This window comes from Bubalus kerabau, chromosome 8 (assembly GCF_029407905.1).
Source record: "Bubalus kerabau isolate K-KA32 ecotype Philippines breed swamp buffalo chromosome 8, PCC_UOA_SB_1v2, whole genome shotgun sequence".
Taxonomy (NCBI): domain Eukaryota; kingdom Metazoa; phylum Chordata; class Mammalia; order Artiodactyla; family Bovidae; genus Bubalus; species Bubalus kerabau.
This window is the reverse complement of record NC_073631.1, coordinates 108,123,446-108,141,955: the sequence shown is the minus strand read 5'-3', so window position 1 is coordinate 108,141,955 and position 18,510 is coordinate 108,123,446. Positions and strand designations below refer to the sequence as shown.

General features: G+C 43.2%; 1 protein-coding gene across 2 annotated transcripts in view; it reads right to left on the bottom strand.

The window, feature by feature from the left end:
• The window catches only part of AGK (acylglycerol kinase), a 130,817-nt gene that overhangs the window by 97,055 nt on the left and 15,252 nt on the right, over nucleotides 1–18,510 (bottom strand). For both annotated transcript variants that reach the window (XM_055591130.1, XM_055591131.1), the window contains exon 3: nucleotides 9,094–9,151. The gene's annotated coding sequence lies outside the window, so the exon portion shown is untranslated. The remainder of the gene's footprint in view (nucleotides 1–9,093; nucleotides 9,152–18,510) is intronic.

Below are 18,510 nucleotides of genomic sequence, written 5' to 3'. Positions count from 1 at the left end.
ATTTACTGCATAAAGACGCACATCCTTCCTATCACCCCCCTATATGAACTGTTTAAGAGAAATGAGACAGGCTGACGAGATTATGGTGCAGTAAAGCATACTTGCCAAGTTCTAATTCTCAAGGGGCCATATTAAGGGTCGGGTGAACTTCCTAGACCATCCACCTGTAAATTAGGAGACTAGATAATCATTAAAAAAATCTTGCCTAGCTGTAAAATGTTGTGATATTTTAGGTATGACAGTTATTTTCAACTCTTCCTTTCCAACCATCTAAAACATCTGCATTTGAAAATAAGTTGCTGAACCGCTTGCCTGCAGGTTAGAAAAATTTGGAACTTCATGCTGCATGGTCCAACAGGCAGATTAAGCTTCAGGGCTTCAGCAGAACAGTGTTTCCCCTCGGTGAGAAAAGTTCAGCTTAAATGAGTTTTTCCAGACGTTTCCAATCAAAAAATGAAGAAATGTAGAATAAAGCTTTTTCTTAAAGTATATATCTATACCCTATATGGAGATGTATACTTTGTATACTTTATACATACACTTTTTTCTGTTGTTCTAGAGCTGATTTTATCTTTGTTTTGGATCACACATCGACAGGGAGCTCTGTACTCATGTCTGTCATTAGGACCAACAGAATCCAGGCTGCCTGGGATACCCTTGTCCCGAGTGGGTGTGATCTGACCACATCAAATGTGCTCATGTGCATGCTGGCCTGTGAGTGCCCAGGGAGGACAGCTGTGTATCTGTGCACACGGTGTATCAAGTTTCATGGCAGTGAAAAAAGTCCTCCCTCTGTGGTCTGTCGCCACAATTGGATGAGAGTGTGGCACTGCCCAGGCTGCAGATGGGCACTTAGTATGATCTAGAAGAAAACAGAAAAGCCTGGTCAGTTCAGTTCAGTCACTCAGTCATGTCCAACTCTGCGACCCCATGGACTGCAGCACACCAGGCTTCCCTGTCCTTCAGCAACTCCCAGAGCTTACTCAAACTCTTGTCCATCTAGTCAGTGATGCCATCCAACCGTCTCATCCTCTATTGTCCCCTTCTTCTCCTGCCTTCAATCTTTCCCAGCATCCGGGTCTTTTACAATGAGTCAGCTCTTCGTATCAGGTCCAAAGTATTGGAGTTTCATCTTCAGCATCAGTCCTTCCAATGAAATATCAGGACTGATTTCCTTTAGGATGGACTGGTTGGATCTCCTTGCAGACCAAGGGACTCTCAAGAGTCTTCTCCAACACCACAGTTCAAACCACAGTTCAGTGCTTGGCTTTCTTTATAGTTCAACTCTCACATCCATACATGACCACTGGAAAAACCATAGCTTTGACTAGATGGACTTTTGTTGACAAAGTAATGTCTCTGCTTTTTAATATGCTGTCTAGGTTGGTCACAACTTATCTTCCAAGGAGCAATTGTCTTTTAATTTCATAGCTGTACTCACCATTTGCAGTGATTTTGGAGCCCCCAAAAATAAAGTCTGTCACTGTTTCCACTGTTTCCCCATCTATTTGCCATGAAGTGATGGGACTGGATGCCATGATCTTTTCTGAATGTTGAGTTTTAAGCCAACTTTTTTACTCTCCTTTTTCACTTTCATCAAGAGGCTCTTTAGTTCTTCTTCGTTTTCTGCCTTGAGGGTGGTGTCATCTGCATATCTGAGGTTATTAATATTTCTCCTGGCAATCTTGATTCTAGCTTGTGCTTCATCCAGCCCAGCACTTCTCATGATGTACTCTGCATATAGGTTAAATAAGCAGGGTGACAATATACAGCCTTGACGTACTCCTTCCCTGATTTGGAACCAGTCTGTTCCATGTCAGATTCTAACTGTTGCTTCTTGAACCTGTATACAGATTTCTCAGGAGGCAGGTCAGGTGGTCTGGTATTCCCATCTCTTGAAGAATTTTCCACATTTTGTTGTGATCCACATAGTCAAAGTCTTTGGTGTAGTCAATAAAGCAGAAGTAGATGTTTTTTCTGGAACTCTCTTGCTTTTTTGATGATCCAGAGGATGTTGGCAATTTGATCTCTGGTCAAATTCAACCCCAAATAAGAGAGCTCTGACTGGTTATTCTAGCCTCAGAGCTTCTCACAGGGTCAGCTGAGGCGGTCACACTGTGTCACAGCTCAGCTACTCCCTCTGCCTCATCCTGCTTCCTTCTCCCCACCCCATCCCCCTCCACTTTTTTTTTTCAGGTATTGATTCCATTAGTCAAGGACTGGAGACTGGTCCTCTCTCATAGGGAGAGTCCTGGAACATCTCTGCTGGGCCATGATGAGAATTTCAGGTTACAGAGAGGGACACTCAGGTCTGCCACCACAGCCCTTAGATGCTGGGCACCAGCCCTGAGGTTCGATGGCACTTTCATGCCTTAGATGAGGCCAAAGAACTATCCGGAGGAGCACAGTCGGAGACAAAGGCATGGCTTATACTCTTCTGCTGTGTTCTTTGTTCAGTATTGCTAACAGTTGAGTGAGGTTCCCAAAGAACAGAAAATCAATTCCCAGTTGCCAGGTGGAGTTTTCCTGGGCCTCCAACTCGTGCCTGGAAAACATTCTGCATGGTCAAAGATAGGGATTTGTGTCTCCTTCACACATCATGCTGCCATATTTGGTACTTGTTACAAATTGAAACTGGGCTTCCCTGGCAACTCAGCAGTGAAGAATCCACCTGCCAATGCTGGAGACATAGGAGACATGAGTTTGATCCCTGGGTTGGGAAGACCCCTGGAGAAGGAAGTGGCAACCCACTCCAGTATTCTTGCCTGGAGAATCCCATGGACAGAGGAGCCATGAGCTACAGTCCGGGGTCACAAAGGGTCAGACATGACTGAGCACACATGAACATACTGAAATTAACTACACATTGAAAATGTGAATTCAGTTGCCTATAAAATGAAGTTGTGTTTCCCTGAGAGCATTAGAAGTATGTGCTGTCATTTTTGCTCAGTTGTGTACAACTCTTTGCCTGGACTGCAGCACGCCAGGCTTCCCCATCCTTCACTGTCTCTCAGAGTTTGCTCAAACTCACATCCACTGAATTGATTATGCCATCCAACTGTCTTATCCTCTGTTGCCCCTTTGTCCTCCTGCCCCCAAACTTTCCCATCATCAGGGTGATTTCCAATGAGTCAGCACTTAGCATATGGTGGCCAAAGTATTGGCGTTTCAGCTTCAGCATCAGTCCATCCAATGAATATTCACAGTTGATTTCCTTTAGGATTGACTAGTCTGACTTCCTTGCAGTCCAAGGGACTCTCAAGAGTCTTCTCCAACACCACAGTTTTAAAGCATCAATTCTTCTGCACTCAGCCTTCTTTCTGATCCAGCTCTCACATCCATACATGACTAATGGAAAAACCGTTAAGTTTGACTATATGGACCTTTGTTGACAAAGTGATGTCTCTGCTTTTTAGTACACTATCTAAATTTTTCATAGCCTTTACTCCAAGAAGCAAGCATCTGTTAATTTCATGGCTGCAGTCACTGTCCACAGTGATTTTGGAGCCCAAGAAAATATAAAGTCTGTCACTGTTTCCATTTCTTCCCCATCTATTTGCCATGGTGTGATGGGACTGGATGCCATGGTCTTTGTTTTTTCAACGTTGAGTTTTAAGTCAGCTTTTTCACTCTTCTCTTATACCTTCATCAAAAGGCTCTTCAGTTCCTCTTCACTTTCTGCCATTAGGGTGGTGTCACCTGCATATCTGAGGTTTTTGATACTTCTCCCAGCAATTTTGATTACAGCTTGTGCTTCATCCAGCCAGGGAATTTCACATGTTGCACTCTGCATGTAAGTTACATAAGCAGCGTGACAATATACAGTCTTGTAGTATTCCTTTCCCAATTTTGAACCAGTCCAATGTTCCATGTCCGGTTCTAACTGTTGCTTCTTGACCTGTTTACAGGTTTCTCAGGGGGCAGGTAAGGTGGTCTGATATTTCTGTCTTCTCCCTGAGAGGATTAGAAGTATGCACAGACTGATAGCCAACAGCCCCTAGTATTGGAAGAGTCTTGCTCATGTTTCAGTACCTGTAGTATTTAAGAAACTATAAACAGAGCTACCATATGACCTAGCAATCCCACTCCTGGGTATATATCCAGAGAAAAACATGATTTGAAAGGATAATCCACCCCAATGTTCTTTGCTGAACTGTTCACAATAGTCAAGACATGGAAGCAATTTAAATGTCCACTGACAGAGGAATGGATAAAGAAGATGTGATACACATAGACGATAGAATGTTACTCAGCCATAAGAAGAATGAAATAATGCCATTTGCAGCAACGTGGATGCTAGGGATCATCATACTAAGTAAGTCAGACAAAGAAACATAAATATCTCTTACATGCAGAATCTAAAAGAACGATGCAAATGAACTTATTTACAAAACACAGACTTAGAGAACAAAGTTATGGTTATCAAGGGGAAGGGTGCATGGGGAGAGATCGTTAGGGAGTTTTGCCTCAACATGTACATGTGTGTACATGTTTAAAATAGATAACCAACAAGAACCTACTGTATAGCACAGGGAACTCTGCTCAATATTGTATAACCACCTAAGTGGGAAAAGAATTTGGGAAAAGAATAGCTACAAGTCTATGTATAACTGAAGCACTTTGCTGTACACTTGAAACTAACAACATCGTTAATCAACTATGCCTTAATACAAAATCTACAATTTTTTTTAAAAATCTTGTTTTCCTAACACAACAGACCATCCAGAAACCCACTAGCTTCCCATTAGTCCAAAACCAATCCTGAGGTGACTTTCTCTTGGCGCAAAATCTGTTATTAAGAATGTTTGAGGGAAAGGACCTCTGTTTAGATGTAGCATAAGAGGAAACAGGAGAGCCTTGCTTACTTACAAATCCCCGGGCATTCAAGAAGTGCTTAAGTGCCCAGTGGGATCGCTCCCTACTGTGGAAAAGAGTGAGAAAACATGAGACTAAATCGAGGGGGAGGACTCAAGGTTTAAGGTGGCTTCACGTTTTAACTACTCGCTGACAAGATATACATATACAGATATACACACATGTGCATATATAGCACGTTCTCATACTTTCAACCTCCTCCCTAGTTATATACATCAACCACATAAAGCTGGAACAACAAAGGTGGCATGTGCAATTTTGTCTGTTGACGACCTAGAGAGGGTACTCTGTGGCCCGCACCTCACTTACTTCTCCCCACCTTTGCCACTTCCCTGTACTTGGTCAGCATAGCTAAACCTGATGGGAGGCTCTATGGCAAGGGTGGTGTATGGAGTGGCATGCGGCAGTGGCCATGGCAAGCCTACAGGAATAGGACGTTCATGGTGTCCTAGAGTCTGAAACTTGCAGATGCAGAACAAACAGCCAGGAAGAAAAGACCACGAGAATAAATATACCAAAGATAAGTGTGGCCTTTTTCACCACTGATCTTTGGCTCCATTTGGAATTACTTTGTACCATCTAATGCATTGTAGACTTTCTTTATCCGTTATCCATTTCCCCATTCGTCTTTCCTAAAAGGAACCAAATTTTGCTCAGGTGTCCGCCTCTCACATTCACAGTCCCTGCCAGCCTATGACAACTTTGCAGGTAACTAGATAACTCCATCCCTGTGGCTGGGAGTTGGTTTACATCACTTCAAGGTACTCATTGTAATTCCTCTTCCATTAGTTAGGGCTTCAATTAGAAATTGATCATGTCACTCAATTTAGACCAGAGAATCTAAGGAGTCTGCTGAGAGATCTCAGGAAAGGCTTCATTCTTCTTAAAAGGAGACATTCAAGAAAGACATGGTGGTGACCCTTAAAAATATTATGCTAAGTGAAATAAGCCAGTGGCAGAAGACCACATATTGTATGGTTTTACTTATATGAAACAATCAGAATTGGCAAATACATAGAGATAGAAAGTGGATTAGAGGTTGCCTGAGGCTGCTGCTGCTAAGTCACTTCAGTCGTGTCCGACTCTGTATGACTCCAGAGACAGCAGCCTACCAGGCTCCTCTGTCCCTGGGATTCTCCAGGTAAGAGTACTGGAGTGGGGTGCCATTGCCTTCTCCTAGGGTCTGTCTAGTCAGGCTATGGTTTTTCCAGTGGTCATGTATGGATGTGAGAGTTGGACTATAAAGAAAGCTGAGTGCCGAAGAATTGATGCTTTTGAACTGTGGTGTTGGAGAAGACTCTTGAGTCCCTTGGACTGAAAGGAAATCCAACCAGTCCATCCTAAAGGAGATCAGACCTGGGTGTTCATTGGAAGGACTGATGTTGAGGCAGAAATTCCAATACTTTGGCCACCTGATGCGAAGAGCTGACTCATCGGAAAAGACCCTGATGCTGGGAAAGCTTGTGGGCAGGAGGAGAAGGGGACGACAGAGGATGAGATGGTTGGATGGCATCCTCGACTCGATGGACATGGGTTTGGGTAGACTCTGGGAGTTGGTGATGGACAGGGAGGCCTGGTGTGCTGTGGCTCATGGGGTCACAAAGAGTCGGACACGACTGAGCAACTGAACTGAACTGAACTGAACTGAGGCTAGGGTTGGAGATGGGATTAGGATTAGGGAGAAATACAAAATGACTGTTAATGGGAATGAGATGCCTTTTGTGGGTAGGAATGAGCTGTTCTAGAACTGGTTGTGGCGATAGTTGCACAATTTATGAATATACTATAAACTTTAGATAAAAGAATGGTATGACGTGTGAATTACACCACAGCAATGCTGTTTACAAAAATGAAAGGGACGGTCCGTCCCACTTTCCCCATAGATAGGATCATGTGTGTGCCTGTGTACTTAGTCACGTCAGTCGTGTCTGACTCTTTGCAACCCTATGGGCCATAGCCTGCCAGGCTCCTCTGTGCATGGGATTCTCCAGGCAAGAATACTAGAGTGGGTTGCCCTGCCCTCCTTGAGGGGACCTTCCCAACTTAGGGATCAAACCCATTGATCTCTTATGTCTCCTGCATTGGCAAGCGGGTTCTTTACCACCAGCACCACCTGGGAAACCCCAGATAGGGTCATATGTGTACATAATACCCAAAGTTGCTACAACTATTGTTCAGCCATGAAGGGAGCCAGCTCCAGGGCAAAGCCAGGTCACAGAGGATGAGCAGGAAGAGATGGAAAGAACTTGAGTGCTTGGTGACGTCATTGAGGCAAATGGTTGAACTATGCCTGGAGTTTGCTTAAACTTGGACATCCTATAATGTGAAATAACAAATTCCGTCATTGTCTAAGTCAGAGTCAGGGTATTCTGTTCCTTGAAGCCAAGAGCACTGACCTGATAAAGTGCAAGTCATCGGATCTCGGTGAGTAGCAGACACAGTGAGGACATTTTTAAAAAGATAATGTTGAAATTTTAAGGGGAAAACAGATGAAAGTAGAAGGCAGAAAGGATTTAGTTGACATTGGTTGGTATGTTTAACCTTTTATTGTTCCTAAAATCATTCTCCAGGGGACTAACCTGGTGGTTCAGTGGCTAAAACTCCACACTCCCAATGCAAGGGGCCCGGGTTCGATCCCTGGACAGGGAACCAGATCCCACATCCACAGCTAAGAGTTTGAAGGCTGCAACTAAAGATCCCTCATGTGGCAACTAAGACCTGGCACAGCCAAAATATTTAAACAAATACTTTAAAAAAATCAAATCATTCTCTAACCATTCTCCTGGACCTGGGCCATACTCATTGGCTACAGAGTCATTAACATGAGAGTAGAGTTAAAAGTTAGAAAATTTATCACCATGAATAGTCTTATATGAAGCCTCTCAGATGGAATCTGCTTGTGGGAATAGATGCTCCTCCGCCAGAATTGCTATTATAGAAAATTATGTACAGATTCTTTCAACATTCGCTTGGGTGTGTGTGTGTGTTTTAGGCACACGGATTCTTCTTTAGACTACTCTGTTTCCTCTAAGGAAAGCATGAGGTGGTGTTCTCCTGGTATTTAGGCTTAAAATCTCTTCTGTTGTGACCTTTAATATCCACTGTTAGTAGTAACTAACAGATTGGAAACATGTAAATGAGGCCTTTCAAGAAACCAGCAGGTTCCTAGGAGAGAGACTGTATTCCACATTTAACATGGATTTTACAGCGCCCTCTGCCATGCCCATACTCCTCCATGATCTCTACAGGCCCTGTCTTTTCCTGAATGTGACTTCTCTTGTGAATGCGTCTCCTTGTCTTCGGACATGTCCTCCTCCTGACAACATCTGGGCCCTGGCTGGCACTTTCCAGGTGCTTGTTTAATATAGGAATAACAGGGAGAAGGCAATGGCAGCCCACTCCAGTATTCTTGCCTGGAAAATCCCATGGACAGAGGGGCCTGGTGGGCTACAGTCCATGGGGTCTCAGAGGCGGACACGACTGAGCAACTAATACACACACACACACACACACACACACACACAGAGCAGGGGATGAAGATAGGGTTCACACTGATTACTTCAAGCAAGGCCTCCAATACTGTTTTGCAAAACCCAGTTTTCCCAGAGGAACCCAGTTCTAAATATTCTGCAACAAGAAGTTTGGGATGTTCCTGGTGATCCAGTGACTAAGACTCCAAGCTCCCAATTCAGGGAGCCCTGGTTCGATCCTGGGTCAGGGAACTAGATCTCATGTGCAGCAACCAAGACTTTACATGCCACAGCTAAAGACCCCACATGCCACAACGAAGACAGAAGATCCCGAGCACCACAACTAAGACCAGATGCAGCCAAATAAATGAATAAACATAAACAAACAAACCACAAAAAACCTCCTGTATAACATACAGTTGAATCTCAGTCATAGTCTTGAAAACCCTCTATCAAATAATCAGAAATTGACCTGTATTTATTTCCCAGGAATTTTCTGTGGTTTCATATTTATATTAATCTATTAAAATTCACCTATAATAAAATAAATAAATAAATATTCACTCAAAATTATTTTTCTCTCTCAGAATGTACCAAGATCTTTCCAACTTCAAGGTCTTCACTGAGGCTGGCACATTCACTTATCACCTGATTCACTCATCTTCCTCCTCTTGACTAAGTGGTCACTTCACCCCAGACACCTTCCCTGGGTCATTCATTTAAATTAGGTTCCTCCCATTACACTCACCCAGAGCTCCTTTGTCCTTCAAGGAATTCATCATAATTTGAGTGTTTTACAATTGTATCTGTAATACAAAATTTTGTAATTGTATTAGTGCCAGGCTCCTCCCCCACTTGATATTCTAAATTCTATGAGAACAGTGACAATGTTACTATTTTTCCTACAGAATACCCATACCGTCCTTTTAGGCAGCAAAATCACTGTGGACGGTGACTGCAGCCATGAAATTAAAAGACATTTGCTCTTTGGAAGAAAAGCTATGACAAACCTAGACAGCGTATTAAAAAAGTAGAAGCATCACTTTGCCAAAAAAGGTACATATAGTCAAAGCTATGGTCTTTCCAGTAGTCATGTACAGATATGAGAGTTGGACCATAAAGAAAGCTGAGCACCAAAGAATTGATACTTTGGAACTCTGGTGCTGGAGAAGACTCTTGAGAGTCCCAGCAAAGAGATCCAACCAGTCAATCCTAAAGGAAACCAATCCTGAATATTCATTGGAAGGACTGATGTTGAAGTTGAAGCTACAATACTTTGAACACCTGATGTGACGAGCCGACTCACTGGAAAAGACCCTGATGCTGGGAAAGATTGGCGGCAAGAGAAGGGGACAACAGAAGATGAGATGGTTGGATGGCATCACTGACTCAATGGACATGAGTCTGAGCAAACTCAGGGAGATAGTGAAGGACAGGGAAGCCTGGCGTGCTGCAGTCCATGGGGTCACAGAGTCTGACATGACTTAGTAACTGAACAACAGCAATTGTATACCATACTATACATGTCTTGGACACATTTTGTTAAATATATCTTTCATGTTTTTAGTATTCTTGTAAATGATACTTTTTAAATTTCAATATCAAATTATTTCTAACATATAGAATATATAGAAATACATTTTTAAAATATTCAGCTTAGATTGATCAACTCTTTTCTCCAAATCTCTTCAAAGCTAATTGAAACTTTCCAGTTACAGAATTATTTATTTCAATTACAAATGCTCCTGAAGCACGAAGCCCTGATAATACAGTGAATATTAATTTGATCTGATTGTTTTGCTAACATCAAACTGATAAGCCCTGAGGAAACCAGAACAGGTGTGAGTGGTAACTTTGAAACCCGCTGTACGCTAGGATGGATGGGTTAAAATGGGCCAGACTATGAGTCAGCTGTTTCTCAATGAAGCTGGGGAACAAATAAGGGAAAGGTGAAAAAGAGTAAGAGAAAAGATGGGTGGCTAGAGTGGGAAAAGGAAACAGCACTTCCTCTGCCTGGGGGCATGGGCTGGATCAGATCCTCTCTTCCACTTCTCAGTTCTGTACTTTTCTGCGCAACTTTAACTCTTGATCTCAGCCTCACTGTCCAAAATCGCTCAGTACCCCAAGCTGCAGGGAGATAAGCACAAATCCAAAACCCTGCTACTAATTGTGCATGTAATTGCTGAGATTAAGTTCTGTGACTTAAAATTCTCTGACGTTAAGTCTAAAGCTCTCAATTTATGCATGATTTCCACATAGTCTCTTATCTTGAACCTTAAGAAGGATGCTTTAATCCTTCCAGTTTTAAGCCAGGGCATGAAGTTTTCCCTAGTCCGTTGCTTTGGTAGCGCAGCCAGCCTGAATGGACCACCACTAGGTGGCGCTGAAGATCCGGCTGTAGAAGGAGAATCGGGGCTACACAAGGCACACAAGTTACTATTTTCCTCTGGGTGTACTGGCTGGCAGGAGGCTGCTATTTTCTTTATTGTCAGAGATCTTAGGGATGTCTTGACTTGAAGCTGACGCACACAGTCGCTCTGCGGTGCTCAGCAGTTTGTAAAGGGGATCTTGGGCTTGGCGGTAGTATTTCCAGAGCTTTATCACAGATCATTAATGCCTGGATCTTTCTGCCTCTTCCTTGCACTTTCCGTTGGTTCCCAAGTCTGGGATGAACCCTGTGTTTCCTCTACTGTTCCTTCAAGCATTTATTGCAAACGCCTGTGTGTCATCCGTATAGCTAGGAATGATGTGGCGTGTGAGATACAAGACTTGAGCTTTTCTTTCCCCTTAGTCTGCTATCAGCACCACGCCCAGGTACTGGGCTTGGGCTTACACTTTAGGCCCTACACTTAGGGGACCAAGTTGCTAGCAGTTGAGCTGTGTTTCCAGGAGGCAGAAGAAGGGAAATATCATGGTTCTTATGTTTACATCCAGCCCATAAATCCCTGCCTCCTCCAACACACACCATCTGCATGGAAACGAGGAGATGATGTATCACTTCTCTGCCCACCCTACCCCCACACCAAGCTGCCCTTTGCACCTTCTTTCTCTCTTTCCTGGAGCTCTTGATATTTAATTAACTCTCATACAATGCAGTCTTTGGGCTTTCATTTTAAAAAAATGCCGGCTGGGAATACATCCATAATGGAATATTTTTCGACAATAAAAAAGAGCTATCAATGAAAAGACGTAGAGCAACTTTAAATAAAATACTAAGTGAAAAAAGCCAATCTGAAAGGCTACACGCCGTATATGAGTCCAACTCTATGACATCTGGAAAGCAAAGCTAGAAAGACAGTGAAAAGATCAGTGGTTGCTGGGGCTGTGGGGAGATAGGAGATGAATGGGGGTGCACAGGGGACTTGTAGGGCAGTGAAACCATTCTGTGCAACACTGGATATATGTCACTAAGCGTTTGTCAAAGCCCATGGAATGTACAAAGAATGAGCCCTAACTTAAACTATAGGTTTAGCTCATAATAATGTACTAATATTGGCTTATCAATTGTAACAGATGAATGCAAGTATTTAATAAAAGTGGAAACTGCAGAGGCAGTTGAGGGCTTCTATGGGAACTCTGTACTTTTGTTCAATTTTTCTATAAAACTGAAACTGCTTAAAAATAAAATCGGTTAATTTTTTTTTAAACCTATTGGGAAAGACTTCATATTTACATAGGGCTTTAACGTTTCTGAATCAATCCATTTGATTCTCACAAGAGCATCACCACAAGATGACAGGGACTGGTACTGTCCTGAGTTTACAGATTTAGGCACTGGCATCAAAGAAACCGAGTGACTTCTCAAGTTCATATTACAGGACAAGGACTGGAATTCAGGTCTTCTTATCCATCCAGTGCTCTTTATTCCAGACACTTGCAAAAAAGGAATTTGGTTACAGTCTTCTGCACTCGCTAGTCATTATACTTTTTTCTCCTAAGTTTCTCAGTGAGCCCAATTTTATAGATACACACTATAAATTATAACTCAAGGCTTCACTCTATGGCTATGTGACACTATTTAGCACGTTTTCAGGTATAAAAGAGCATCTTTAATGCACTTTTTTGTCCCAGCTCTACTCTCTCTCCTCCAGAGTCTTAGAAACTGCTTCCTCTCCACTTTTAGGATAAGTCATTAGAGCAAGAATGAAAGCAGAGAGACCAGATAGAAAAGTCTAGTGTTTTTATAGAGTATTGCTCTGAGGGTGTGGGTTTGTCCTTCATACAAACACCAGCTTGCAATGGTTTCTCAGCCTTTCTAGGAGGCTCAGTCTAGAAGGAACCAGCATGAGATGGCTCAGAGCAAGTCCTCAACAGCGACACCTTGTGGTAATGAGAGTATACTGCAGCAGAAATCAGACGAGATGACTTTTTCTCTCCTCCGGGCTATGGAGATCTTACTGGCTCTTCTTGAGTCTATTTAAACCTCCAGAATCCCAGAAGGGAGTGAAAATTCTCAAGAGTCACCCGCGTTCAGCTAAGTCATCCTTTAGACACTTGAGCAATGAACTAGTAAAACAAGAGAGATGTGACCACGTTTGTACGCCAAGGTTGCACAGCCATTGCACTAAGGAATGAAATCTGGAAAGATCCCTTTTCAAAAAGACTGAAGTAGACTAGGACTGTCCATAAAATGACTGGGGCAAAGACGATCAAACAGAGGCATCACATTCGTGATTCTTACGTGATGGCTGTCCTTAGCTCACTACGCACTGTCCCAGCCTCAGGAACATGCGTGAAACCTGAATAAATATAGATGTGGTCAGAAAGGGGAAAGACCAGTTTGGAAAGTCAAGAGATCATTGGTGAAATGTCTCTGGAAATTTTTTATAATTTTCCTATAAGAAATGAAGACTGTGGTTTGGGAAACTACAGTAAAAACGATTTAGTTCCACATTTTCTACCCACAGACGGTTGGTTGTTGGGGAGGCATGGTGAGCAAGAGAGGTGCAGCCCCTATCTTTATGGGTCTCACATTCTGAAGGGAAAGACAGACGTGTTAATAGGAACATGGACCCAGCGGAAAAGACAGGCATCGTGGTGCTAATTTTTTCACGCTTGTCCAACCTGCCTGACCCTTGATGTTGCTATTCCTCAGAGCTTATCCCCGGGCCCTCCTTATGGGTTGGGTTGTGTTCCCAGAAGGTGCACTGAAGTTCTGATCTCCAGCTCCTCTGAATGTAAGCCTGTTTGGAAGTGGGTTTTGCAGATGGAATTAGTTAAGATGAGGTCATATGGGAACAGCAATGGCCCCTAGTCTAATGGCACTCATGTCCTTCTAAGAAGAGCAGAGAAAGACACACAGGAACTGGAGGGCTCCCTGAAGACACACACACATGTGAGCGGAGGGTGTCTTGTGACCACAGAAGCAGATAGATATTGGAGAGATGTATCTAAAAGCCAAGAAATGCTGGGGATTGCCAGCAAACACTGGAAGCTGCGAGAGGCAAAGAGGTTTCAGAGGCAGGACAGCCCAGATCACATCTTGATTTCTGACTTCTAGTCCCCAGAATTGTGGCGAAATAACTTTATTGTTTTAATCCTCCCAGTTTGTGGAACTTGGTGAAACTAACACAGTCCCCAGGGACTTCCCTGATGGTCCAGTGGTTCCCAAGGCAGGAGACAAGGATTTGATCCCTGGTAAGGCAATGGCAACCCACTCCAGTACTCTTGCCTGGAAACTCCCATGGACGGAGGAGTCTGGTAGGCTGCAGTCCATGGGGTCGCAGAGTCGGACACGACTGAGCGACTTCACTTTCACTTTTCACTTTCGTGCATTGGAGAAGGCAATGGCAACTCACTCCAGTGTTCTTGCCTAGAGAATCCCAGGGACGGGGGAGCCTGGTGGGCTGCCGTCTATGGGGTCGCACAGAGTCAGACATGACTGAAGCGACTTAGCAGCAGCAGGGAACTAGATCCCACATGCTGCAATTAAAGATCTTGCATGCCATGAATAAGACCCAGTGCAGCCAAATAAATCATTTTTTAAAAAAGAAACTAATACAGCTCCCATTTTGCTTCATCCTTACCCCAAGTGTCCTTATTAATTTCAATAGTTTTAAATTAATTTTTACTTTATTTTATTGTGTTAGTTTCTACTACTGTACAGCAAAGTGAATCAAGTATATTTATACATATGTCCCCTCTTTTTTTTATTTCCTTCCCATTTAGGTCACCATGGAGCACTAAATATGGTTCCCTGGGCTACACAGTACGTTCTCACTAGTCATCAATTTTATACATAGTATCAATCGTGTATATATGTCAATCCCAATCTCCCAATTCATCCCACCTCCCTTTTCTGTATTTTAAAAACCATCCAGTTGCTGATGATTCCCAAGTTTATCGCGAGAACAGTGATTTCAGCTCCATCCCCATGGCAAAGAATAAAAGCCTTATTTCTTCCATTTCCTCCATTTCCACAAACTAGATTTTGTTTTTCATTAACCCAGAGAAGATAGTGCTGGGAGAAAAGGGAAATGGGAACAGTGGCCACAAGGCAAAGACAAAAAGCAGCAGACCCTGGCTCTTGACTGTCCAAAAGCACAGGTTTAAGAGATGCAGTTTTGCAAAGGCAACTTTAACTGTTTATGCTTTGGCTTTCCACACTGACTTAACAACTTAACCCTGAGGTCAAAGGAGACTCCATATAACCCCAGCCTCCCCTTTTAACTCCCAGCCTGAATCACTGTCTTCTGGACACATGTGCTTGAATGTCTCACAAAAATCTCAAACAAGCAAGTTCAAGACTGAACTTTTCCCTCTAACTGGTTTCTCCCCATCTCCATGGGCACCCTGCTAATCTAAGCTCTATATAGTCCCATCGTGGGCTGCACTGGAAGTAGTCTGATGGCAAACCCTGCTTTTACAGTGGCCTCCATAGATTCTAATTCTCACATAGTGGGAATCGTGTCCTATCTATTCTGGTTAAAAACAACAACAACTTTCTAATGTCCTTCAGTTCAAGCCAGTCGCTTAGTCGTGTCCGACTCCTTGCAGGCCCATGAATTGCAGCACACCAGGCCTTGCTATCCATCACCAACTCCCAGAGTTTACCCATACTCATGTCCATCAAGTCGGTGATGCCATCCAGCCATCTCATCCTCTGTTGTTCCCTTCTCCTCCTGCCTCCAATCCCTCCCAGCATTAGGGTCTTTTCCAATGAGTCAACTCTTCGCATGAAGTGGCCAAAGTATTGGAGTTTCAGCTAAAACATCAGTCCTTCCAATGAACACCCAGGACTGATCTCCTTTAGGATGGACTGGTTGGATCTCCTTGCAGTCCAAGGGACTCTCAAGAGTCTTCGTTAACACCACAGTTCAAAAGTGTCAATTCTTCAGTGCTCAGCCTTCTTCACAGTCCAACTCTCACATCCATACATGACCACAGGAAAAACCATAGCCTTGACTAGGCGAACCTTTGTTGGCAAAGTAATGTCTCTGCCTTTTAATATGCTATCTAGTTTGGTCATAACTTTCCTTTCAAGGAGTAAGCGTCTTTTAATTTCATGGCTGCAATTCCCATCTGCAGTGATTTTGGAGCCCCAAAACATAAAGTCTGACACTGTTTCCACTGTTTCCCCATCTATTTCCCATGAAGTGATGGAACCAGATGCCATGATCTTAGTTTTCTGAATGTTGAACTTTAAGCCAACTTTTTCACTCTCCTCTTTCACTTTCATCAAGAGGCTTTTTAGTTCCTTTTCACTTTCTGCCATAAGGGTGGTGTCGTCTGCATATCTGAGGTTATTGATATTTCTTCCTGGCAATCTTGATTCCAGCTTGTGCTTCATCCAGCCCAGCGTTTCTCTGGTGTACTCTGCATGTAAGTTAAATAAGCAGGGTGACAATATACAGCCTTGACGTCCTCCTTTTCCTATTTGGAACCAGTCTGTTGTTCCATGTCCTAATCTAAATTCTTATGAGGCCTCAAGGCCCTGTGAAATCTTGCCCCTGCCTGCTTTTCTAATTTTGCCCATCTTCCTCTCCACACTGCTCAGAGCACTCCAGTCACCCTGGCCTTGTTCATTCTTCTCAAACACACCGAACTCTGTCCCACATGACTGCATGCCCCTGGCAGAGGGGATGGTCTATGTAAAGACATGGATGCAGCCAGCTGTCTCTTAGCCTTTAGCCCTTAACTTAAAACCATCTTCTCAAACTATAGAATTCAAGAAAAGCCACAACCCTCTTAGGTTCAGGGCTTGTTTGATTCCCTTGTATTTTAACAAACTCAAACTATGGGAACTTTATGCTTTAGGAAAGTACTCTGTAAAATGCTTTGCCTATGTTCTATGGAATATTCTGCAATTGCCTTTTCATAAGCAGAATAAATTATAATCTCCAACTTCTAGTTAACAAGAATATACTAGACCAATATTTCCTAGTAATCTTATGTCATTTGTGCACGCGTGCTCAACTGTGTCTCTTTGTGACCCCATGGCCTGTAGCCCACCAGGTTCCTCTGTCCATGGGATTCACCAGGCAAGAATACTGGAGTGGGTTGCCATTTCCTTCTCCAGGAGATTTTCCCAACCCAGGGATCAGACCTACATCTCCTGTGTCTCCTGCATCGGAAGACAAATTCTTTACCACAGAGTCACCTATATTCAGGGGTAATTGTTTGATTCAGTAATTGTATTACTATTATCTAGAAAGGGAAATATATCAAAATGGTTTATGGGTAAAAGTTCCCATTTTTACTTAATATTTATCAAGTTTAACTGTGAAGTGAAGTGAAGTGGTCGCTCAGTCGTGTCCAACTCTTTGCGACCCCGTGGACTATAGCCTACCAGGCTCCTCCGTCCATGGGATTCTCCAGGCAAGAATACTGGAGTGGGTTGCCATTTCCTTCTCCAGGGGATCTTCCCAACCCAGGGATTGAACCCAGGTCTCCCACTGTACTTAGCTGTTATTCAAAGGCTTACATTTACAGTATTAACAATTTTAGTTTTTAAAGATCAAAATCTATATGAATAGCATATAAAAATAAATAAAAACATCTTCTTAAAGAGGCCTTTCCTAGCCCCTGAGTCTACAATAGGTACTCACCCTTCTCTCTCATTATATCCTATTTTTTCCTTTGAGTACTTCTTATAGTCTGTTATTATCTCTCACTCATTATTTTTCTTGTTTATTGTCTCTTCTACCTGTTCACTTCCTGCCCAGACTATAGGCTCCTTGAGGACAGGGACCCTCTGTCTTGTTCATCAGATTGTGTTCAGTGATGGGCAGTGTATGGACTGAATTGTGTTCTTCCAATTTCATATGTTGAAACCCTACCCCTCAGAGGTGACTGAATTTGGAGACAGGGGCTTGTCTTGGCTCAGGCTACTATAATAAAATGGCACAGACTGGGTGGCTTATAAACAACAGAAATTTATTTCTCAGCTTAGGATGCCAGCACAGTTGGGTTCTGATGAGAGCCCTCATCAGGGTTGCAGATCGGTGACTCCTCATTGTATCCTCACATGGCACAGAGAGAACTCTCTGGTCTCTTCTTACAAGGGCACTAATCCCATGAGGGCTCTATCAGAATGACCCAGTGACCTCCCAAATGTTCCACCTCTTAGTAGCATCACAATGGGAATTAGATCTCAACATATGAATTTTGGAGAGAACACATTCAGTCCCTAACAGGTCTTGAAGGAAGCAATTATGGCTAAGTGAGGCCATAAGGATGGGTTCCTAATCCAATACAGTTAGTGTCCTTATAAGAAGAGATCAGGAGATACGTACACACACAAAGGAAAGGCCATGTGACCACAAAGAAAGGAGAGAGGCCTTAAGTGAAACCAAATCTGCCAGCATCTTGCCTTCTGATTTCCAGCCTCCAGAACCGTGAGAAGATGTTTTTTTGGTTAAGCCACACTTTGTGGTACTCTGTTATGAAAGTTCTAGCAAACTAATATAGACCCACACTAAACACTCAAAGCTTAAGGGATGAGTGAATTGATAAGTAAAATTTCACAGTTGTGGTTAACTACTAGGAAGGACTAATAAAGGTCGCTGAGAACAAAGAGTAACATGCCTGACCTAGGATGGGATTACCCGGAGGGCTGGTCTGAGGAAGTGGTGCAGAGGTGGGGACCTGAAGGACTGGTGGCTGTTAGCCAGGCAGATGGAAACAGCATGTGCAAAGGCCCCGGGGTTGAGATGAGTGCAATGTG